The sequence below is a fragment of the Thermobia domestica genome, chromosome 13 (assembly GCF_964235325.1).
Source record: "Thermobia domestica chromosome 13, izTheDome1.hap1.1, whole genome shotgun sequence".
In the NCBI taxonomy this organism is placed as follows: Eukaryota; Metazoa; Arthropoda; class Insecta; order Zygentoma; family Lepismatidae; genus Thermobia; species Thermobia domestica.
In genome coordinates, this window is record NC_137466.1 from 89,022,172 (window position 1) to 89,028,530 (window position 6,359).

The window sequence follows — 6,359 nt, forward strand, 5'->3', positions numbered from 1 at the left end:
CCGTGTGAACTTTGTGGTGGACAAACACCGTGCTCGTGGGTTTTCTCGGGGTTCTCCCACTTTCTTCATTTCACTCATCATCACCGTCTCCTTTAGCCTAACCGGCATAACCGTGGGACGTAAATCTTAAAGATTTCATTTCATTTTTTTTAACAGAAGCCAGAAAGAGAGAAGAACAGTTTTTCCTGCACATCACTTGCGACATTGTTTAAAATACTCCCCCCCCCTCCGTTCTATGTATGAGCGTTGTCAGCTGTAAAAAATATTGTCACATGTCTGAAGAGTTTCAATGAGACTGGTTATTTTGGTAGTTGTGGTGCACCTCCCTCAGAAAATCCTGGATCCGACCTTGAAATCCCCCAAAGCTCAGAGCTCCCAACAATACTTTCTGAGTGCGCGCCTGACTTGTTATGTATTCGCTTTCATTACAGTTAGAAAGTACTTTAAAGTATTAAAACGCTCTTTTCTTTTAAAGAAAATTGCATATATGATATTCATTTAATTCTATTTCTATATTCTAATTAAGCTAGAAGCTATTAACGTAACATAATTCCAAATCACGAGGTCAGCAGTGTAAAAGAAACTACATTATTCGAATGGGAATTGAGCGTATGATCTCTGGCGTTAGAGGTAAGAGCACCAGTCAACTTGAAAATATATATTTCTCTTCGAGTATCCACAAGGAGGAAGTAAAATCAAGAATTTCGGCTGATGCAGCTGATAAGCATGGAATTTTTGAAAGGCTTATCCCTTCACTGACCCAATGAATCCTGCAATAGATCCAGAAAATCTGTTAAGCATAGCTACAGACAAAGTAGTGCCATCGGCGGCCAACGTTCATGAAACTGCTGCAATTGGCAAGAAAATTATTAAAGAATTTGAAAATGATTGGTCATCAAGCTTTTATAATCCAATTCCGAAGAAAATTGTAACACTGTCCGGAGAAAGGAAGAAAGGTAAAACTGGGACCTCAGAAATCTTGGACACAAACATAATATCTTAATACTGCTTGTAGACGATCCAAGAAAGCTTGAACAAGACGCTTGTTTAAGATGATTCAAGACTATTTGATGAAAAAGATGTCAGTACTGACGTCATTTTTCTCTTGAATTCAATAGTTTCGTTCAAGAAATTTCGTTTCGGTCCTGTTTTAAACAATCCAATTCAAGAGCATTCAATAGCCAATCAGCGCTCGAGTTTGAGTACAGGAAAATACAAAACAAGTATGATGGCGTCGTGAGACAGAGCTGCAGTTGAATAAATATCTTTTCGTTACTCTTTCCCATAATTATCTGATATTCCAAGTGTGTATTATAATAAACAAAAGCTAATATTTGCGCTGGAAGATATTGTTAATATTTTTTGTTGATAATATTCACGATTTATATAGTTATAATGTTTGCATGCCCATAACTTCTGTTAAATTTTGAGGCAATGAGAAGTATAAGTATTAATTTGAGAGTTTAATATACAAGAATACCGAGTGTAGATTAAGAAAGAAGAGTCCATTAAATAAAAAAAGATATGTATAACTGACTTTTTTTGATTTAATAAGACGTTTTGTACTGTTATTAATCTCTGATAATATCAAATAATTGCGTACAGATTGATAATATGCTCGCAAACTGAAGTATCCTGGAAATGATTACATGTTATCCTACTGTAATCTAATTATTTTGTCACGAAATCCACACGTAGTATTTGAGAAGTTATTTCTTAAGGTAGAGGTTAATTTCACGCGTGCAGATTAATTTTACTAATGCTTTCCCGTAAGGTACAAATGTGCATCCTAACATATGCTACATACAAGACTGTGCAATAATAATAATTAATAAATAAATAAAATCGAGATGCTATTTAACAGTGTCGGGGCAGGAGCACTGAAGGGGGTCCAGGGGAGAGTAGTCCGTACGGAGCAGGCGCGTCATCGACGGAGGTTATAGTACAAGAATAAGAATCATGTATAAATTAGGATAGTGCAACAAACTCTTGACATCGTATTCACTCATTTGAACTGAACTATAGCTCTTGTAATAATTTGATACTGGTAACATTAAACTTCTAAACATAAAATACTGGTTTTCTACATTATATAGGCATGTTTCGACAATGGGAATTATTATGGTATCTCAGATAATTTTCCTTCATACACACTCACACATTTTAACAGTAAAATTACTATTCGTTTGACGGGTTATTCTTAACCAGTACCAAAACAGGAATAGATTTGTGAAGAAAGTCTGATGCAGATATGGGCGGCAAGTCCTGTAGCTGAAAAAATATTATCATTGCTTCGTTCGGTTTTCTGTGATTTCAGCTTTTCTTTAAACAGTCTTCGATGCCAAAGCATAAATAACATCAAAAGGCAGTCATTGCCTCGTGATACACACAATTTTAGGAAAAGTTCGATTTTTTCTTTTTGAGTGTGGTTCTGTCATCAGCACGCCATTTGAAGAATCAGATTTTTTTCAAAAAAAAAAGCTTAGTATAGGGAACGATTTTATATCTAAGCAGCACTTTACTTTTTTAACGTCACCTAACTCACATTTAATGTAAAAGGGACAAACTACTTAGTGAAAATTCAATGGGATTGCTGCAAAATCAATTGACCTGTTTTCTAAATTATTTAATATAATCTATTAAATTACAAATGCCTGCAGAAAGTTGCGAAAAATATACTAATATTATAGCTATTCAAGTGCAGGTCTGTACTAAATCAGTACGCGGTTTCGCTTTCATTTGTTTTCATAGTTAGAGTCTCTTGTTTTGGGCTGCCATCTATTAACAAGAATATAAAACAGATTCAATACCTCTATGATCGTGTAAAAGTTGTTTCAAGTCCTTTCGAGACTCTTGTTCAAGTGTCTCGAACAATACTCCTTTGAACGTGTAAATTTGAGGTATTGAATGTTCTTCTTCAAGCTTTCCTGGATCGTCTACAAGCAACATAAGAGCCATTGGTATTCAAGCAAGTTCAAGAAATAGGGACATAAATCAGGTGCTGTTCTGTGAACATTCTCCAATTCTAACTTCAATACTTTCAGAATCAGGTGAAATGAGACTGTGTACAAGTAAATCAAACATGAAAAAACTGTTACAAGTTACTTGCTCCCAAATATTTAAATATCAGGAACAAGGAACAACAATAACTGATGAAGGAACACTTATATTGTGTATCAAGTGGCCTGAAAAAGACACAGTGCATGATTTCATTGACCAATTCAAAATCAGCATAATGAGAACATTAAATTCTGGTGATGTGTATCTCGTGTTTGACCGATACAGAAAATACAGCACAAAAAGCACAGCTAGAAGATTAAAAGCAAGGTACATCTCGAGTACATGTGTTGAATTTTACAACTCCTCTCCCTAAACAGAAAGGTGTACTAGACAACGGCGCCGACTTTCCAAAATTAATTTAGGTGCATATCAATGGCGGGAAGTGTTTTCAGGGAAGTTTCGATATTTCATTTATTTCTTTTTAGTTAAAATTTTTTTGAACACTGTCATAAAGGGCTGTGCTGTGATAAAGTAAAATACCCCGGTACTATAAGGATAAATTCTAGACTACCCTAGCTCAGTCGGTAACAGTCAGATGACTTAAACGCCACAGAAGCGGGTTCAAACCCGGGTCCCGCACCCACAAGATTATGTGTGTGAGTGCCGCATCACCCACGTAGTCGGCACGCATGGTACTAGATGTGAAAGAGAACGAAAAACAAATAATCCATTTGTTTGCCAAGATCTCTTACAAGATTTCGAATTCCATGGAAATACTGGATGGCATAAACTGCTTCTCACTAGTCCAGAAAATATTGTATTCGAAATTTTCTTTAAAATCTACAGTCCCAGTGCTTTCAACTGAGTGCATATTTCTTTTTTCATTAGTTTTCATTCATAAATATAGGTACATCATACTTTTTGATCTTACTCTACTCCGAAATATTTGCTGCATCGTTTCTCAAGTTATTTCCTTCAGTGGTTGGCAACGCAAGGAGAAGTAACGTCTCATACCAATATGGCTGAATGTTCAAAGAGCCCGGAAGATTGTGCCAAGAAAAGAGGCATGTACTCAGCAAGTTTTACTTTACAAGTATTTGAAAAAAGATGTATATCTCCTAATTGTTATTTAATGACACAACTTACAAGTTATTCTTAGTAGTCACTAGTTTTGTCACTACGAGCCATGAAATGTAGGTTCCCAAATGAGTACTTTGGGTCTGTATTATAGAGGCACGTGAGGAGTTCTCAAAAAAGTACACGCATTGTTTTCATGTTCATTGTGTTCAAACAAAGACTCTGGGTCTATATAAGCACTTCGTTGAATTGACTGCTTCTTGTAGATTTACTTTTTTCTGCCGCTTCAATTGCAATGGAAATAAATTTATTGTTTCTGAATAATGTATTTTACATCTGGTAACAAATTTGTTTGGCAATAGTGTACCAACTTCTGGTATGTTAATTCAAAATATAATTCATTGATTTTTTGAATATATTAGAAGGATTAGAGAAATTGAATGTATTATATTTTATTTGTTGGGGTTTCTGTATTATAGGGCAGATCTGTCTCATAATTTACATGCAATATTTCAGATCAATTTCCTTCGAATGCACGTCTGCAACCAGAAGAAATTCTACAATACTTAGAAGATAGCGACTTAGAACTATCAGTAGAGGTCCGTGGAGAAGAATGTCGTCCAGATACTGAAGAAGAAGAAGAATCTTATGCTATTGAAATAGAAGAAAATAATCAACCAGTTGTCAGTTCAGAGACAAATAGACTAAGGAATAACTGGATTTTATACAAAAGAGACTTAAATCTGGTGACATCCCGAAAAATGATAAATTGGACTCGTTGGGATTCAGATCAACTATTGCACATCCTCTCCCTATAAAACGCACTAAATTTTGTACAGTTACTTAAACTTAATGTTTAGGCTGAACTAAGCCAATTTTATACTACACCTTTCTCTCATACAAGAAGAAGATGATTTAATCAGTCCTAGCTGGTGTAGCCAATTTTGAAACGTTCTTTTCCAGGAATGAGAAAATCTCGAGAACAAACCAAAAATCCTGGATGGTATTGCCAATTTTGAAACGCCCTGCTTTAAGGACATAAAAGTAAATGAAAACATACCAAGCAACATTTTAGATTGAATTGTCAATTTGTAATAATTTAATCTGTTAAAGTAAAGAACGAGAACTGATTTCTTATTTACATACGCAACGGAATTTTGAAAGCAATCGCAGATTCTTGTCAAGTGGTAGACCGTCAATGAGATCTTAGCAACTGTGCTATCTAGCACATGTTCGACATCAACTTGCACTTTATGTTACTATTATCCTATAATCTAGGTACTTAATATGAATTACTGGTACGGAATCATACATTGAAGTTCAAGTTATCATTTATTGTCAAAAGAAAAAAAATCGAAGTACAGCTTAAGAAAAACGGTTATAAATTTTGAAATCTTGTTTCAGAATAAATTTGATTCTTTACATTGTTTTAGTGTTACATTCGGATAAACATTATTGCGATTGTACGTAGTTTACATATTCGTAGCTTACCGGTACAAATAAGAAAGAAGAAGAAAGAAAAAAATAACTTTTAAACATATAGATGATACATTATAATTAGCTTCTTAGGCAGGTTTACATAGAATATTACGTTCCAATGGAACGATCCTATTAATTCTCACTATTCATTGATCCATTCATTTTCGTTCAAGACTCAAGAAAGTGTGAAGAATAAAAAAATTATGAAGAAGAAAAAATGCTCCGTGCACTTCCGTCACGTGTTGCATACGTGCCCACTTGTGTCATTTTAACATCTATACACTACATTAGTATTATTATTATTATTCCTTCTTAGGAAACGTTTCATAAATTATATCTGTAGCATATTCCAAGTTTATTTCTATGACACTGGGTCACTTTTTTCTGTAACATAACAACACTGCATCGATTATCAATATGAATGAACATGATATATATTTATATACAAATGAGTACGAAAAAAATACATCTACAATATTTATCACTTTCCTGACTATATTGTGAACATGACATTTCAGTATATGGAAATACGAGAACGACAAGTTGAGCATAGCTAACCTAACCTTTAAGACTGCACGAGGACATCATATTAGAACTCTGTACCGGAAGCTAAGTTTTTGATTTTTACCGAATGCATACTATCATTTCATAATAGTATCAGTCTTAATAATTATATTAATGGAAGTATTACGATAATCCTATTAGATGCGTGGCACAACACGAGATTTTATTTATACATGTGTGTCATGCTATTGATGTAGTGAATAAAAATTTCACAAACAGTCATTAAGTTGCAAATAGTT